Raw genomic sequence first — 19,659 nt, 5'->3', positions numbered from 1 at the left:
GGTGAATCTACGCACTTGTGTGGATTTTACAAAAGACTGTGAGCGGCAGCTACCCCGGTAGAGCAGACTCATTTCTGTCGAGTAGCGCTCCCGGGGGTCGAGGCGGCAACCGTCGACGTGCCGACGATCGCCTCGGGGTTGTGGACGTTTCCTGCAGCACCTGTCCGGACTTGGGTGAGTAGCCCCCACGTGGGGGACGAGGGGGTGTGCAAGTGTGTGCAGCTCCCCCTGCTGTGTGTTGGTGTGCAGCTCCCCCTGCTGTGTGTTGAGAATCCCTCGGGGAGGGAGTGTGGGGTAGCCCGTTCGGACCCTTACTTTTACTTTGTTACATTTGCCTTTAGCTGCAGGGGGTGGTGGGAACTGCTGTGCTGGGGTTAGAAAGATGGGCGCACGTCTGTCAGCACAGCAAAAAAGAGTTTTCTACCAAGTTGTGGGTACCCTTGAGGGAGGGAGTAGACGGTTTTCTCGTGGGAGGGTGAAACAGTTTGTGAGATGGCTGTTCCTGCATTTCCCCAATTTCACCCCAGACAGAGCAAACACCGTAGAGTTTTGGAATGAAGTCGGAACAAAGTTAACAGAGTTAGTGAATGAAGGAGATACATCGGCTGACAAATTTGTAACATTGTTTATCTTAATTCAGTCTGCCGTAATAAAAGAAAAAAAAATGCAGGAGCAACAGCCACAAACTGCCCCAGTTTCCCCAGTTTTCCCATCCCCGTGTTCCTCTCCTCCTGATCCCGAGTTGAGGGAGACCTGCGGAGCGACCTGCAGGGCAAGTTGTCCTGTTCAGGGTTCCCCCAAGGGTAACAGGATCCCTGGCTCCCCACGTCTCTCCCAGAACCCCTGCCCTGGTAGCCCTGGCCAAGCTACCAGAGCACTTTCCCATTCCCCCGTCTCCCCAGTTGCAAACCCTCAGCTAAATGTTTCCCAGGTTGCAAGTCCCCAGTTTTCACCCTCAGATCCCCGTGCCTCAGTTTCCCCCAGTTTCCAATGTTCCCCTGTGTTCCCCTACCCCTCTCCTAACCCTCAAAATGGCTCCCGGAGGGCACAAGATGGCGGGGACCACATGGCTGAGACCTTCCCTTGTGCTTCTTCTCCCCACATGGCTGGGACCTTCCCTTGTGCTTCTTCTCCCCATAATCCCTTTCAGACCCCCATGAACAACCCTTTCCTCCCTAGCTCCACCCAGTTCCCCTCGAAAACCTCCTCCTCCTCAGGGGCAGGCCCCTCTGAAGTCATGCACCTAAACCCCGCCTTTTCTGATTGCCGCTCCTCCCCCTTGCCCTCCTCCTCAGTCGGTCCTCCAGTCCCGCCCCTTCCGGCTCCTGGTTCCCACGCCCTTTCTTCCGGTTCCCACGGTCCCACATCCGGTTCCCATGCTTTGGGAGCTGGAGGTGGTAAGCCTGGAAGCCAGAACCCGGAACAGGTAGAAATCCCCCTTGCCGCACCGGTGACTTTTCGTGGAAGGGGTGGGCGGTCCCGGGAATGGGAAGCCCTCTCCTTCCAAACTAAGAGGGAGCTGTGCAAGGCACAGAAGGAGTTCGGGAGGGGTAGCGAATATTTTAAAGGTCTATTAAAAGCTACCTTTTCTGTGAACGAAATGGTGCCCAGTGATCTGAAGGAGTTGTTTTCCTGCCTCCTTTCCACAGCTGACTTCAGGTTGTGGAAACAGGGGTGGAAGAGATCATTAGAGACCATCCTTCCAAGCCTCTTGCACAGTATTGATGGATGTATAGATGGAGTCCCTCTGACTTTAGATCACTTGTGCGGTGAGGGAAATTGGGACAAGCCAGAGGAGCAGGCCAGGGTATTACCCCGGCCTGTCCTGATTAAAGTCATGGAGGCCGCAGAAAAGGTTTTCAATACATTACCTGAGGAGGGACCCCAGATAAATTTAATGAGTATTTTCCAGCTCCCTAATGAACCTTTTAATAAGTTTATCAATAGATTGCAAGCCCAGGCAGAGAAGCAAGTAGAAGAGGCAAATCTACAAGAACAGCTTGTATTAGAAGTGGCGAAAGCCAATGCCAATGACATTTGTAAACAGATAATTTTCAGTTTGCCTCTCTACCCAACCCCGACACTAGACATCCTCATCGAAGCCTGCTCCAAGAAGGTGCCGATGATGGGGATGTCCAGAGCCATCCCACCGCAACAGTTGAGACGAGCGCCGACTGCAGCAGTGACGCAGTTTCCACCATCACCAGCGCGTCAACCACTGTGTTTCCGCTGCAGGCAACCTGGACATCTAGCTAGGGACTGCCCGGCAGGGCATCCTAGCCAAGGGAGCAGTGCGGGGGCGAGGGCAAGCAATACAATAATAAAAAAAAACTAGGGGAGCGGCGCGAGCCTGCCCCGCGCGAAGCAATAAATGGGGCAGGTCTCGCGGGGGAGGGGGGCTTTTTACATCAGGCTTGGACACCCAACCGGACGCGACATCTAACCACCACCAAGGACATCCTCTTTCGGACCCAGCACTGGACAGTAGTTGCTGTGGATCCACTGGAGGGAGGCAAGAAAAATACTGGATGTGACTGTAAGTACATCACCATCGGGGACACTAAACACACACCCCCAGAGATTGAGATCTCCCCGATCACCTTCCCAGAGGGTCCGGAAGATCTCATCCTCTTAGCGCGCTGCATTCACCCACCATATTTTCTCCCAAAGGGGCAAATCATAGCCCAATACATTCCTGTCCCGGAGGGAGTCCCAGTGGACGACCACGCACCAGGCGTCTACTGGGCAGAAGTGTTGGGTGAAGACAAACCCATCGTCGATTGCAGCATCAAGCAGGGTGCGGAATCTGTCCATCTGAAGGGTCTGCTTGATACGGGGGCAGATGTGACGATCATCCCCCAGAGGAGATGGCCGTCACATTGGGAGCTGCAACCTGTGGCAGGGAAAATTCAGGGTATAGGGGGTACTCAATTGGTGCAGGTATCAAGGAGCGTAGTGCAAATTGTGGGGCCGGATGGGCAATTGGCAAACCTGCGCCCATTTGTTGCGGATTTTCAGGTTCCCTTGTGGGGGAGAGACCTTATGTCACAATGGGGGGTAAAGATCGAAATCCCGAAAACCCCTCGGGATTTTTAATAGCGGCCACTGTGGAGCGCCCCTTCCAGAAACTTGATTGGGCCACTGATGAAGCAATCTGGATTGATCAGTGGCCGCTTCGAAAAGACAAATTAAGGGCGCTCAACGAGCTCGTGGAGGAGCAATTATTAAAAGGTAATACTGTAGAGACTACCAGCCCTTGGAACTCCCCGGTATTTGTTATCCGGAAGCCGGGGAAAGACAAGTGGCGGCTCCTTCACGACCTTCGTGCCATCAATAAGATCATTGTTGACATGGGGCCCCTCCAACCAGGGATGCCTACTCCAACTATGCTCCCCCGAAATTGGGATCTGGCCGTAATTGATATAAAAGACTGCTTCTTTCAAATTCCCTTGCACCCTGATGACGCCCCACGGTTTGCCTTCTCGGTGCCCACCCTCAACCGAGAAGCCCCAATGAGGAGATTCCACTGGCGGGTGTTGCCACAAGGCATGAAAAATTCACCCACCATCTGCCAGTGGTATGTCTCCTCATTGCTGTCTCCCGTGCGCAAAGAGATGGGGGAGGTCATCATCCATCACTATATGGATGATGTCCTAGTGTGCGCCCCCCATGACGATCTACTCACCCGATCACTTGACCGAGTGGTTAAAGTTTTAACAGCTGCAGGCTTTCAACTCCAGGAGGATAAAGTTCAACGGATGCTACCCTGGAAATATCTGGGTCTGCGGATTGCTGAGAGGACTGTTGTGCCTCAAAAATTGGCAATAAACAGCAATCCGAAAACCTTGTCAGACCTTCACTCGCTGTGTGGGACCTTAAACTGGGTCAGGCCTTGGCTGGGCCTTTCCACTGAAGACCTAGCCCCCCTCTTCACACTTTTGAAGGGGGAGAAGGAGCTGAGTTCTCCCAGGACCCTGACCCCAGAAGCGAGGAAAGCCCTGGAGAAAGTAGAAGAGGCGCTTGTCGAAAGACAGGCGCATCGGTACGAACCGACCCTGCCTTTTGAGTTTATTGTGCTCGGGAGAATGCCACACCTCAGTGGGCTGATTTTTCAGTGGGACCAGGGCTCAAAGGATCCCCTCTTAATCATAGAGTGGGTTTTCTTGAGCCATCAAAGGTCCAAAAGTGTCACCCGGCCACAGGAGCTGATGGCTCAGCTCATCGGGAGAGCTCGGGCCAGGCTTCGGGAGATGGCTGGGTGCGACTTTGCATGCATTCGGGTACCAGTCAGCTTGTCACGGGACAAAGAGTCCCCAGATAAGCTGACAAAAGAGATGTTTAATCAGTTACTTCGGGAAAATGAGACACTCCAGATTGCTTTAGATAGTTTTGAGGGCCAAGTCTCTGTTCATGCCCCTGCCCACAAATTTTTCAATTCCAAATTCGAACCAATTCCAAAAGAAGTACGGAGCAGGAAGCCCCTCAAAGCCCTGACTGTGTTCACTGACGCATCCGGGGCATCTCACAAGTCTGTGGTGACTTGGAGAAATCCTGAGACTCAGCAGTGGGAAGCAGATGTTCAATATGTGGAGGGATCTCCACAGGTTGCTGAGTTGGATGCAGTCGTCAGGGCCTTTGAGAGGTTCTCTGAACCTTTCAATTTAGTCACTGATTCGGCCTATGTTGCAGGGGTGGTTGCCAGAGCAGAACACGCTGCCCTGAAGGAGGTCTCTAACCCAAAATTGTTCGAGTTGCTTTCTAAATTAATATATACTGTTTCCCACAGGAAGCAACCATTTTTCGTGATGCATGTGAGGTCGCACACAGATCTCCCCGGCCCAGTAGCCGAGGGAAACCAGATGGCTGATTCCCTCGCTGCCCCTGTTTCCATGGCTCAGCTCCCCGATCGGTTCCAACAAGCTAAGCTGAGCCACCAAATGTTCCATCAGAATGTGCCTGGCCTGGTCCGCCAATTCCACCTGCGGCGGGATCAGGCCAGAGCCATTGTGGCCACATGCCCCCATTGCCAGACCACCGTCATGCCCTCTCTAGGGGCGGGGGTGAACCCTCGAGGCCTGGGGAGCTGTGAGGTGTGGCAGATGGATATAACTCACATTCCCGAATTTGGCGGGCTGAAGTTCGTACATGTATCCATAGACACTTTCTCAGGGGCAGTCTTTGCTTCTGCCCATACAGGAGAGAAAGCCGAGCATGCCTGCAAACACCTCATGCAGGCTTTCTCTGTGCTGGGGGTCCCCAAAGAGCTAAAGACAGATAATGGCCCAGCATACACTTCCAGGAAACTGGAAGAATTCCTGCAGAGTTGGGGAGTGACACATAAGAGAGGCATCCCACACTCCCCCACCGGCCAAGCGATTGTAGAGCGAGCCCACCAGTCGCTCAAACGCGTCCTAAAACGTCAATGGGATTCAATGAATGGTTGCGCCCCTCAGGATAGGCTATCAAAGGCGCTGTTTACTATCAATTTTCTGAACTGTACTGATACTAATCCCAATCCTCCAGTGGCACTGCACTTTAACTCCACCAGCAACTACGAGCTCCAACATCGCCCTCCAGTGCTGGTCCGGGACCCAGAAACCCAAAAGATCCTGGGTCCATTCGATCTGGTGACCTGGGGGCGAGGTTACGCTTGCGTCTCCTCGCCCCAGGGACTAAGGTGGATCCCACAAAAGTGGGTGAAACCTTATGTCCCAAAACATCCTACCAGGCCACCAGATGAGCAAGAGGATGTCGCTGCGTCCGTGCAGGCCGCCCCAGTAACCCCCGAGGGCGACGAGGAGGAGGAATGTCTCGAACCCCTTTTTTCTATTGATTTTTTGCTCTCCCTTTATGTTAACTGAAGTATTTGTTTTCCTTTATTTTCAGAGAGCCATCAGAAGGATGACCACCCCGAACGTCGCACTGGCCACCGTGCTCCTGCAGGATGGGGTGTCTCCGGATGGCTCTCTTCTGTTATAAGGACCATATTATGGATTGTTTTTGTAATTTTTTATTATTTTAAGTGCATTCGCGGTGTTGCGGAAGTGTTTAATTCAATCCATCCTTTCTTTGTTATCCCCCCCACGGCAAGTTAACTATGTTGATGTAAACCCTCTTTCCCCTCCTCCTCCTCTTCCCTCTCCCGCTCCCGAATAGTTTGCTGTACCCTCTGCTCCCCTAGACCCCACGCCTTCCTCTGTTTCTTAAAAAGAAAGGGGGAGATGTTGCCGCCCATTTGCTTGGTTTTATTAAGTTCAGAGGTGGTTTACCCCAGTTGCTCCCCTGTCATAAAGAATGGTTTGTCCCCAGTTGCCCATCATTGTAAACCCTTCCCATTTTTCCAGATTGTTCCCCATCCATCACCCCAATCCTGCCCCTAAGCCCTATCAATCTATGTGAACCCCCACCTTTTGTTCCAGTTCTTTCCTTGCCTATCATCCCTTCCTCGACGCCCCATTGATTGTACAGTTGCTTTCCCTCCCCCGGGTCCTTACCATTGGTCCTGCATATTGTAATCCCCACCCATAACCCCTCCGTTGCTGTTGTCCCATTGGTCACCATATGAGCCGCCCACGGTCCTTAAAACCTGGCGCATGGGGGTGCCCAGGGTCTCGGCTCAGACCTCTCCCCTGTGATCCCAGCCCTGCACCTGTTGGAATAAACTTGTTCCTGGGAAATCGGGAGAGCCTGAGCACTCTTTCTCCCTTCGTCACAACCCGTGTCGCCCTGTGAGCCACAACGCCAGAGCGCAGAGGAGCTCTGGAGGTTCCAGGTTGAGCCTCGCAGTGCTTGCCTGGTTCCCCACTCCTGCCGCTGACATCGGCCACAGCTAGCCGAGGCAAAAGGGGCCGAGCGGGCAGCGACATACGGGAACCTTGGTTCTTATCTGAACCCTTGGTAGCCAGGTCCTTAGGTATTCCAAAAACCTGACCCATTCCCATCTGGTCCTTTGGTGCCTCCAGCACCCGACTAAAATAAAATCCCTTCTACAAATGCCTCCAGCCCCCGACTTTATTTCAAGTCCCTTCAACAAGCGCTCCCAGCCCCTGATTTTATTTAAAAGTCCCCTTTTCAATCACTTCGTCCCTTCGCCTGCTGATCCTCTTGTGAGGAGTCAGAACCGAGGCTAGAAGGACTCCACACTTGCTTCATAACTATGTTACGTCTCAAACACACACCAGTAACACACCATCCAACCAAGCGATACAGTCCAGTGTTCTCGCCTGGATTTTCGTGCACATGAAATTGCTGGTAATTTTACTGCAGTTTTCCTCCTGAAGCTCGAATTCCTAGCTCGTACCTTATCTTTTTTATGAATTTCCTATCCCAGCAGAGTCCAATCATCACCCAAGGCCACCAAAGGTGGGGTACCTCCCCAGGATCAGTTGTTCTCCCCCAAAAAATGGAAATCCATCATGTCAGGGTCACCAAACTTGTTATAAATAGCTCACCACAATCGGGTTGGTTAGTCAATAAGGCAATTTATTAATTCATTGATAAGGGATGAGCAAGCAGTGCTGGGGACGCAAGGAGTCTCTGCTCCACCAACACATCCACCTTACCCCTGGTCTCTGCCTCTTTTATAGGCAGTTTCTTGTGGGGCTGTGAAGTGCGGAATAAAAGGAACCCTATAACTCGCAGAGTAGTTATAAGAGCAGGTATGAATTTATTCAGCACTGAGGTGCATGGGGATATCTCCTCCAAAAAGCATGCACACCTTTTTGATTGGGTTTTCCCTTTTTATCCTTTACAGACTAGGTTTACACGATACGCCTAATACATATTAATTTCTTAAATCCGTTTCTTCCGGCTTAGGGTTCGAGGAATCTCCTTTATCCTGTGGTGCCTTTGTCTTTGCATCTTGTTTGTGTATTCCAGCTCCTTATCTCATCTTGCAGTCTGACTCTTTTTCCTGTTCTTGTGGATTAGGGTGTCAGGGTCTAGTTTTTGTCAGACACCCCTGTAATAAATTATGTGTAAATAAAAATTCGTAAGAAACATAAATAAGATGTATATGTTGAAATAATAAAAACCAAAGATGTGTATGTGAAAAAAAGAAAGAAACCTCTCTCCCAAGCCTGGCTGGGAGCTCTCCTCTGAAAGAAAAAGGATTGTAGCCAACACTCAGATAACAAACATTAACTCGGAAAATAGGCAGGATGGGAGCCATCAAGGATAACAAAAGGACTAGCTCGGAGGAGGAACCCAACTCCGGACCTGACCAACGTCTCTGCAGACCTCGATTGTGAAACAATCAAAGTCGACAAAGATGGGCCTCAGAAAAGTATCCGCCGCTAGTCTTGGATCGCCCACCTGCCAGACCAGTGTTGGAGATACAATCACTGGGAACAAAGGGGGAGACTCCGCCGAGATTCCCATCGGCACCAACCCCGGATCACATCACTTCATCCTTGATAACGCAAAATTAAAATACATACAGAGTCTCTTTGCATATGAGGAGACTCTGTCCGGACACAAGTTAGGTCTATTCTTCCAAGCCAGGAAATCTATTCACCGAGCAATCAAGAACACTTGGTGAATGGAGCCTGCTTGGAATTTTTAGCCTGAGGACTCAAAAATCCTATAAAACTCCAATCCCGAGAGCGCTCAGACGTGGATTTGGGAACCCTACACCTCGGGTGTAGACCCTGTCCACCCAGCGCTGCGCTGACCATTTTTATTGTGGTTTTTCTCTCTGTTTTTTTCTATGTTGTTTATTAATAAATTTCTCTTTTAATTTTATCCCAAATTTGCCTTTGCATTTATAACACCCCTTTTAGTTAAGCGTTTTTTTAATTCTTAATTTCTTTATTTCAGCTGTGTCATGCCTACTGTGCTGGGGTACAAGTCCGGGCAAGCCCAAACATGTTCGTTAACTCCCAAGTGGCAGTGGCTAGAAGCCCCCACCAGGTCTGGACAAAGCTCCAACATGTGGACAGGTTACACTCCTAGCAAGCAGGTAACAGCAATAACAAGTTTTTACATGTTTGCACAAGCCTGCTGTTTCTTTGTACATAAAGAGTGGGTACAATTCATAATTAAAGCAATTACATAGTGGCAAAAATAAACAGCAGCAAAAGCTAGCAATTCACAGCAAAGGGATTTAAACAAAAATAATGAAATCATTATATTTTCCTTTTTCTCATGTCCATGTTTTACTTTAAGATCAGTATTCCTGTTTATATCCCATTCATAATGACACAAATCACTATGTAACATCTCACACTACCAAGTTGATCACAGGGCTGGAGCACCTCTCCTATGGACACAAGCTGAGATAGTTGGGGTTGTTCATCCTGGAGAAGAGAAGGCTCTGGAGAGACCTTAGAACACCTTCCAGTACCTAAAGGGGACTTACAAGAAGGCTGGACAAGGACTTTTCACAAGGGCATATAGTGATAGGACAAGGGGGAATGGCCTTAAAATGAAGGAGTGTAGGTTTAGTTTAGATAGTTGTTGGGGGATGGGTTTCTTTCTTTTGTACTTATAGAATTTTTTCCCATAAGTTGCTAGGAAACTAACTATTGGGTACTTATGGGTACTTAAGAAAAACAAGAGTGGCCAAACTCAGGGGAGAGGGGAGGGGATACCTGGAGATTTGGACAAGCAGAAAGACAGGGGTTGGGAAGCTGCTAGGGCTCTTTCATTTTGGGTTTCAGAGGAGGACAGGCAAGCTGTTGCTTACTGCAAAAAAGATTCACTGTCACCGCTGGAGCCCAGTTCTGTACTGCCTCGCCCCTCTCTGCCCTGCTGGGGTCCGGGCTGCTGCTATCCCACCTCCCGTTGCTTCTTTGACTCTGCTCCGAGCTTTCTCTGTGTCAGGAAAATTAATCCACAAACACCAGAGGTTTATGTCCAAAAAGGAGACAGAGGAGTCCTTTCACTTTATTCAAATAAAGGGAGAAGCCATGGGGCATTCCCCTGGGGTCTCTCAAATTTTTGGAGGATGCAGCCTCCTTTTTATCCTAATTTCCTGGCTGCATGTCCCTCTCTCTTTTCCCATTGGCTGAGGTACTTGAGAGGTACAGACTTCCTGGAACGCCTGATACTTAAGATTTCTCTCTAATGTATAACCCTCCCTCTTAATTTTTAATTCTTATGGGATTTATAGTTCTTCCCCATTGTCTCTTCATCTTTCAGTATCCAATTTCATTTATCAGCAAACATACAGTTTGTTTGCAAAGGCAAATATATTTTTTCCATTCATCAATCAGTGGAATCCTTCCCATTGTTTCTTTTAGTTTAGTGGTAGTTTTAGCTACCAGCAGACCCACAGCTTGTTTGTCAAGACAAATCTGTCATTCCTCTCATCTGCACTGTGGCCCCACACCTCCTGCCTGCCAAGACGTCCCATGGTTCCAGCCACAGCTCCAGAGATTCTGATGCATCTCATCTACCACCCAGGGATTTTTGCTCATTCCTGCTGGCCCAGCTTGCTGTTTCCATAAGTCCTGCTGGAACACCAGGATCAACTGCCCCAGGGGGAGTTCCCTCTCTTCCATCCCTTTCCCATCTCGGACAAATCTGTCATTACTGCGTGTTCCCTGAGCCCGTGCCACAGCACCCCCTGCAGCCGCAGGGGAATCAACACACCTACCTTGTCCACTGGGAGCACCAGCGCCCCTGCCGGTTGTGACCAGAACTGCACCAAAGGGGATAGTGCCTGCAGCTGGGAAGGCTGTCACTGGGTTCCTGGTTCTGTTTGTTGTCACTGCCATTGTTGTTTGTTTGCTTTATTATACATACTAGTAAAGATCTGTTATTCCTATCCCCATATCTTTGCCTGGGAGTCCCTTAATTTTAAAATTATAATAATTCGGAGGGAGGGGGTTTACATTTTTCATTCCAAGGGAGGCTCCTGCCTTACTTAGCAGACACCTGTCTTTCAAACTGAGACAATAATAGGAAGAAATTCTTGACTGTGAGAGTGGTGAGGCACTGGCGCAGGTTGCCCAGAGAAGATGTGGATGACCCATCCTTGGAGGTGTTCAAGGCCAGGCTGGATGGGGCTCTGAGTAACGTGGTCTAGTGGAAGGTATCCCTGCCCATGGCACTAGATAGTCTTTAAGGTCTCTTCCAACCCAAACCATTCTATGATATCTGAAAACTACTTGTAGATAATTTTTTTGTTGTTGTTGTTTGAAATAATGGGTTTGATGGTACTCCAAATCTCTTTTGATTACTGAATGTGTCCCTAACACGTTTTTTCGTAGATACTTCAAAATATTTTGAATTAGAGATGCCAAAACCCTGAAAATTCAGTTAATTCTGTTAGTTGTCACAACCAAAGTTCCACATTGCAGAGATTAGCACTATTGCTTATATCTTTCCCTTTTTCTCATCCATTACTCACTCCTCAAACTGCTTTTCCAGCATCAACACCACAGCTAGTTCTTTCCTGATATTGCTAATTTTCAATTCCTTTTCTCTGGTTTTTGACTCTGTTACATACAGCTCCAAAGTCATATCATTGATGACACAAAAGAAGCTGGTGAAGAGAGATTCCATGGGAATGCTCAGGAGTCAGCTCTTCTGAAACTCAGAATTATTATTATTTTCTCCACACTTTACACAAATTACTTGGTTTTGTTCTGATATTATGATAAGATGAAAATAAGTCACTAAGTGTATTTGCTTTCCTCAACTAACAAAGATTTCATCTGGAAGGAAAAGGGTCCAGCAATCTGAGTAGGAGTGTCGTGGTTTTGAACCAGTAATTAACAAAAAGGGGAAAAAAGAATTATTTATTTCTTGCTGTGAGATATGGATTAAAATAAGAGCAAACCAGGCATAAAACTTAAAAGGAATAAAGAAAGTTTATTAACAAACTACAAGAATAAGAACACCAGAATAAACTTCCAGAAAAACCTTTTTATTTCTCACTGCCCACCATTCTTTTGTTCACATGACAACAGAGACAAAAACTGTATAATTTTGATGGTTTAAACAATTTCAATTTTTTCTACAGTCTTTTCATCAGTTTCTGTAAAGAAACAGAAGTTCTTTTCTGTTAGTTTATGGAGTTTCTCACAAGAAAACTATTTTTGTTATAGTTTTCTGTTTCTTTGATATCAGCTGCCCAGAGCTGCTGTTATCAAAGCTCACTCCTCCCATTCCACATCACTCTGAAATGTGTTATGGGTCATGATGTTTAGGGATAGTATTTTTAAGGATAAGTTAGTCAAAGGCAAAAAGTATTTTTCATCTGTTTTTGTGAGCTTCACTAGAAAAACAGTTTTCTCATTGCCTCTCAAGGCTTCAAATCTCCCAGCACTTCACTATACCACAATTACTCTACTTTTTATTCAAATTTACACTTTGAACACTCTATTCCTCCCCATACTCTATCATGAATTAAAGGAGTTCTTTTCAGGACTTCATTGTCCATCCCCATAGCTTTAACAGAAAGATATTTCAGCTTAATTGAAGCATCTTCTTAATTCTCTACCTTTCTTGAAGTTTCTTTTCTTTCTTGCCACTAGTAGTTTATAAAGTCTCTTTTCATGTTGATCACTCTCTTTTTCTCTCTCTGGATAAAAAGATTAATCTGCAAGTCTCATCTGAATAAGAAAGAGTTAAAATCTTGCCCAAGCTTTTGTAGATAGTTCGGTGATCTCTGCTGAACAGGAGCTGGAGCTGTCTGCGATGGAAAGTTCCTCATAGCTGCTCTGGAGAGCATGGTCACCGTCTCTGCTTGCAGCAGGCTTAGAGCTCTTCTTCTTTACTCGACAGTTTTCTAGTAAATTCCATCACGGCAAAACCTGCAGCCAAGCCAGGAACCGGCCTGGCCTAGCTTAGCTCGAAGCAAGCTCCCGCAGGCCCCATCTCCCGGCCGGGAGACGGGAGACGCGGCAGGCCCGGCCCGGCCCCCGCCCGGCCACAAGTGGCCGGGCAGAGCGAGAAGCCGAAGCTCTACTACCTTTCACAGCCAGAAAACAAAGAGAACCACAGACTTCTGGTTGTACACTTTAAGGTGGGGTTCACAAGTTGATTCTACTTTTCAATGGCTAAATCTGCTGTCAATTCTCAGCAATGACCGATAATTGGTCAGGAGAGAAGACTCCCGGCAGCCCCCAGCAACTTTAACCTTTTTAAAGGTAAAGTAACCCCATGACAAGGAGTAAGTGAACAAGACCTGAAATTCTAGTGAATATAACTACTGCGTTTGAAATCATCAGATGCTTCACTCCTGTATTGTCAAATTGCCTTTGAGAGAAACTGTATTCAGTCCCTGAAAATGCATGTCCCCAAGACATACTCAGCAGTATCTGAGTCTCTTCCTTTTCCCAAGTGGTTTAAAGTTGCAAAGGAAATCCTTAAGGAAATTAACTGAGGCCAGATTAGAGAAAGAATGAGGAGCTGAGACTGAAAGACTAGTTATAGTTCCCCAGTCCTTGCTTAAGCAGTATGAATGCTGCTCTAGCTTGTGCTACCTTAAACAGCCTAAGTGGCAGCATCCTGCAGCCACTGACCACAAAAGCATGGTCAAAACAAGGAGGGATTTAACCCTGGCCAAGACACTTCTCAGGCTTCAGAGATCTCCCTTGCTGAGACAATCTAGAGTTTTGTGCTCAGTTCTTGTATCCTTCAAAGCTGCCCAAGGGGTGTAAAATAAGCTGGACAAGTAAGATTCCTGATTGTTGGAGTCTGAGACACAGAGTGTGTGCCCTTGTTTCTGATACTTAGTTCTAAGACCCAGAAAAACACTGAATTTCATATAACATGAAATTCCTGAGCATGTTTTCATGGTGATACATGAAAACAACTGTTAAAGTTAGATAGAAAAGCTAAAAGTGTGAGTGTGTAGATTAGCGAGTTTTCTTAAGTCACTGGGTGAAAAAGTTAGTTTAGAGTTTAAGTTAGTTTAGAAAGCAGAAGGCAAGATGGAGGATTTAGAATGTTGTTTCTTTTCCTCCTTCTTTCTTCTTCATGTTCTTCTTCTAGAGGTTTTTGGGTAGTAGTGAGTGATTGGACAGAAAATGCCGCAGTGCAGCACACAGGTGATGGGTCATTGGGTCACTAAGAAAAATAATATACGTGTCTATTATTAATTGGGTAAGAATAAGTATAAAGATAAAAGCACTGCGTAGTTCAGGGCCATTTTGTGCTTTCAAAGACAAAGTGAGCCACAAAGCCTTGTTGTACCATCAGAAAGAAATGTAACAGATTGCAGTGAATTAAGCTTGTGCAGAAAGTCTGGAGATACCTGCCAAATTTTGTAATGACCTTCTAATAAACACGAGAAACAAGATGCTAATGAACTCGGGAGTTTTCTTCAAACCTAGAGAACTGAGATAAGCCAAACTCCCCATGAGGGAGGATCCCAAAGGAGCTCAGCTCAGAGGAGACTGAGAAATCCAGGAGGAGAAAGAAAAATACAGAAGCACAGCAGAATCAGAGAAAGAGAAAAAAGAAACGAAAAAGAATTATTAGAGAAAAAGTTACACTGATCTAAACATCAAGGTTGAAACTGATGAACTGAAAAATCAGAGGGAAACAGCACAGACCATCACCCCTGATTCACAGTGTGAAAAATTACCTGGCAAGAAAATTGTCCTTTGTTTCAAGTGTCATTGCACAGTTTACAAGAACATTGAGGTAACTGGTGCCTTTACTGGACAGACTGGATAGGGAAAGACCCAGGCTTTCTCCAAAAAGACCCTATAGACAGTTAACTGGAAAACAAATACAACCCAAAATAGCAATTTTTTAACATTACTGTTCTTTTAAGGGACTCTCCAAAGCTAAAACCCAGTCCTACTCCAGAAACTTGGCTACCTCTCCATTGTTAGGGAAAGACACATCTTAAAAGAAGGCTTAAACATGCCAAACTGCTGCCACATTCTCGCTTGTCAACCAAATTCAGCATGTTGAGGAAGTGAGCGCTGCTCCACCCCTTCCCTAACCAGCCTGTCTGAACTCATACAAGCCAGAGTTCACCTTTGTGCTAGGGCAATGAACACACACAGGTCTTTCTGCAGAGCTCAGCCCAAGTCTGTTCCTGAGCATATGCATACTTGTCATGGCAGACCTGGGAAGTCTGAATTTGCAACAGAGCTCCCACACATGCCTGTCTGGTAGCACTCACGGTTCTCTGACAGGATAAATCAACCATTCTGTCTCCATCATTATTTATTTGATGGCAAGGCACTAGAAGACTGAAGGAAAAAAACAAATAGGAGTTTTTATAGAAATGTCTTACTGTGTACAATGCCAGTCTTTTTGGAGAAAAGTAAAATTCTTTCCTGAAAAAAAAACAACAGTGAATGACAATCCTTTAGCACATGTTAAAAATGTATTATGGTCTTCTGAACCTCACTTGAGGGAGCTCAAGAATAACTTAATCACCTAACTGTTGATTCAGATTTTTTAATAGCTTTCCTTAAGAGTGGCTTAGCACCAGCTCAGACTAAAATCACCTGTAAGGTTGCTTCCCTGTCTATCCAGCCAATATTTCAATGCTGTGCTATTCAGCCTAGAAGGCTAGGAGGTTTTAACAATTTATCTGCTTGTCTGTATTTAGGCCTACTCAAGATGACTTAAAAAATTGCTCTTGACTGACCAACCTTATGTATTTTGCTGAAAGGAAGGTATGGAATGCATTGTAGTAAAAGCTGTTCCAGAAAAAAAGTTGAGTTAATTCCAATTGCATATATTTATTTATATATATATTCTCATAAGAATTTAACAAAATTAATTTTCAGGTTCACTGTTGGGAGAAAAGGGATAAAAGCAGAAGAATAGTGAGGAGGATGGTTGACTCACTCAAGTAATCTTGCAGCTGAGAATGCCAAGGCCTGGAGGATATCAGTGTAGGAAACCCCATTCTAGTGGTTTAGATTTGCTAATTTGAGTTTCTCAACTAATGCATTAAATAATGCGGTGGGTTTAGAGCTGGATAAAATCACTAGGGCACTTACTCATTTCTTGCTGTGAGATATGGATTAGGAGAAGGGAAAAACAGGCTTAAAACTTAAAAGGTATAAAGACATTAACAGGATTACAAGAATAAGAAGCATTAGAATAAAACTTCTAGAACACTTTTCCTCCCCCTGATTACTTTTTTTTTTCTTTTAATTGACTCTGTAGAGACAAAACCTGGGATGTTAAAGCAGTATTAATTATACAATAGTCTTTCATCAGTTCAGGTAAGGAGAGGCTTTTTCTTTTGTCAAGTCATAGAGACTTCTCCACAAAAAGCAGTTTTCTCGTGGCTTTTCATTTTCACAAATAGCAACCGCCCGGGCAAAAATTCTGCATCGTGACATTCATCTCACTTTCACAGCCTTCTTAGAAGTGTGTCCATGGGCTATGAATTAAGAGTATTATTTTAAAGATGAGTTGTTCAAAGGCAACGGTTCTCTTTATTTGTCTCTGGGATAATCTCTGGGAACAGAAGTTTTCTTCTTCTCTCCCTGGGGGCAAAGAGTCTTCATCAACTCACATTTTTTTTTCTGTTCAAGCTTCTCATGAGATCACAGCTATTCTAACATCTGCTTGGTGTTGCTATATTTTATATATTAGTAAAGGCCTGTATGCACAAACCAGTCTTTGACATAAGTCGTGATATTAAAGGCTAAAGTCCTTGAAACCTTCATGCAGAAGAGAGAGTAAAGTAAAACAATATCCTTGAGTGTAAGAGAAAAAATGTGAACTGTGTGTGTTAGCCAATAGTAGCTTGCTCTGCCTGCAGACCCTGTAGAACCCTATAAAAGGTGTGCTAAAGATAGAAATAAACGGCATTCACAATTACTTCTGTGAAGACTGGTGAACAGCTCGGGGGTCTTTCAATATCTGGCGCTCCGACCAGAGACACTCCTGCGGGCAGAGGGGCTTTGGAGTCAGCGGAGTGGATCTGGGCATTAGACGTCACGGGCTTGGATCGGCACCAGATAGGCAGCTTGAGCGCGGTGAGACGCGGTGCGGTAGGACGTGGAAATTCAGGCTGCTGGGGGGGGGCCCAGGCAGGCAAGGGCGTGGTAGAAGGATCGCAACCTTCCGCCTTGTGGGTTGCCGTCAGCATGGAGACAGAGTTTGCGGCAGCGAAAAAACTGCTTCTCAGCATCCTCGTTAAACGAGGCGAAGCAGCCCAGGAAAAGGACCTGGATATGCTCATTATATGGGCTAATTGTCTTGGGCATTTGCAGTGCTCACTGCTTCTTGCGGTACAAGAACGGACTGATATATCGGCTCTGATATGGGAAACGGCAATTACGTAAAAGAGCAAGGACACTGTCTCTCGGTCAAACTTTGCAAATTGTAATTAATATGCTGAGGCTGTGAGCTCCGTAATTCTACCTGTGTCACTGCGGCAGAAACAACGAACAGAATCTGTTCAGTTATGGCAGGATGTGATACATTCGGAACTATTTGCTTCATTTTTGGAGTCACTTTTAGCACTACAATCTTATTTGAGTTCCATCTTTACCACCCTGGAAGAAAAGAAGCCAAATTTAGACTGGTTTCCACCCAAACCAGGGGGACATGGGGGAGCGAGGTGGGCGCAGAGAACAAAGGCACCCTGGGGGTAGAAGCAGCGCAAGAAAAGTTCCAAGGCCATGCTGATAAGCTGCAATGATCGCCATTGTTAGCACCTGGCGTGAGAGACTTTTTGCGTAACATCGCCTGCTTTTGCAAAATCGTGCCCTTTCTTCCTCTATCAGCGAACAACAAGAGAGATTGAGAGAAAAAACTGCTTTTGTTAAAGTTAACTTTGTGAGGCTCTTTTTTTTCTTTGACTCCTTTTTTCCTCTCTGCGAGGGTATGCAGAGAATGTGAAGAAAGATGACAGCAGAGCTGCTGCAGCAGCAGGGCGGGCAGTCAAACCCCCCGCTCCCTCTCTGGGGGGGGGGGCACCGGGATGGTGCCGTTTGTTGGAGAGTCATGATTTTTTGGGTTTTCAAAATGTTTTTATATACCGTTGTAGAGTTAATTTTGTGTTTTAAGTAATTATGAGTTTATGCAATTGCAGTTTTTAGAGTTTTACTAGAGAAATTATTGTGGTTCTTTGAAAGTTTAAAAAAAAAAAAAAGGTTTTTAAGGTGTATATTAACAGAAGATGCCTTGCAATAATTGGTTTTAGAACCTAAGGTTAAAACACGGTGTGATTTACAGCTTCTAGGAAAACCTTCCAATTAATGTTAGCTACAGAAGAGATTTGTGGTTTAAAAAATAATTAGTTAAGAGAACTTTACTGTACAAAACAAAGTTAAGTTAAAGTATATATTATCTATTTGCTTGTTTTTTCCACAATTTTAATAAGGGAATTTTAATGTGAGTCCTTTTGTTATATAAAACACATATAACTGCATATATACCAATTTGGATTTTGGGTTTTAGTTTAAAAATTGGACTTGATGCTTCTGCAAAGTGCTATAAAAGCTGGATGGCAACCTGCCAAATCCCATGTTGTTGTTGTGTTTTTTCTCTAGAAAAACTGCACTTTAAAATCCTAACCAATTTGAGCATATACTAGGCCAATTCCTGTCATAAGTATTTTTAGTAACATTTGCAGTTATTGTGGGTTATTCTCAAAGCTAGATGACATAGAATTGTGATGTATTTGTTACATTTTTATAATCTCTATAGTGAATCCATGTTATTGTTATGTTGTGTTTAAAAGGTATATATCAAACTTTTAGTTGCTTTTTCGTGGTAACAGAATAAGATTAAGTTATGTTTTCATTTAATATAGATTAAGTGTTAATAGAATTAAGGATAGTCAAGTTTTATAATGTTTAGGCTTGAATGTTTTTAAGTTGAGTTTTCTAACTTAGATATTCTTTTAAGGTTAAGTTTGCTATTTCCTTTTGTCATATGTAATTATTGTTGGGTTTAGATATTGTTTGATTGAAATTGTTTTGTGTTTTGTTGGAGACACTTGTTTAAACTGCAAAGTATAGCTGTTTTCCTAGAGAGAGGAGGACGGCCACAGCTGAGACAGTTCTGATGGAACACTGGTGAACACCTGCTTGTGGATAGAAGTGAATGCAGTCTGTGACACCCTTGACTTCATCAGGAGTTCTACTGGTTGTTGCAATCTCTGAAGTTTTTGTTTTTCATAGCTTTCTTATTTTTCAGTGTTTCCAGAATTTTAAGAAGATGTATCATTGTTGAAGATCAGCTGCCATGGGAGAGGCTTCAGATTAAACCAACTGCTGCATGGTTTAATTGGTCTGGTACCTAAGGCTTCTGATAATTTGATTTGTACAAGTGCATTTAAACAGTTTGCTGTGCTATAAGCATCTCATAGCTGCTACTATTGAGAACCTTGTTTTAGAAATATGTTAAGAGGCATTTTTCCAGTTTAAAGCCAGGCCCCGGCCAAGCCTTGACTTTACCTGGTGTCCTGGGGTGACTTTATGATACTGGTATCCCCAATCGTCTGGTTTATGTTATATATTAAGTTCTGCACCTTTAAGACTGGCTCTGAGAGCAAGAGAGGGGGAAGAAGAAGAACGTAGTTTGTGTTAAAGAAAAACATCACTCCCCCACATCTCGCGCCTGGACTGTGGTGTCTGCAGCACAGACAGACAGCGGGACAGAGCTTCTCTCTGGCTTTTAGTTAGTTTTAGCTAGCTGAGGCAGAGGAGTTCCCTGGACCTTTGTTTTTTCCCTTTTTTCCTGGATCGGTGCAAGCCTGCTCTGGACTGAACACCC

Source organism: Poecile atricapillus, chromosome W (genome assembly GCF_030490865.1).
Source record: "Poecile atricapillus isolate bPoeAtr1 chromosome W, bPoeAtr1.hap1, whole genome shotgun sequence".
NCBI lineage: Eukaryota > Metazoa > Chordata > Aves > Passeriformes > Paridae > Poecile > Poecile atricapillus.
This window is presented reverse-complemented; position numbering follows the sequence as displayed.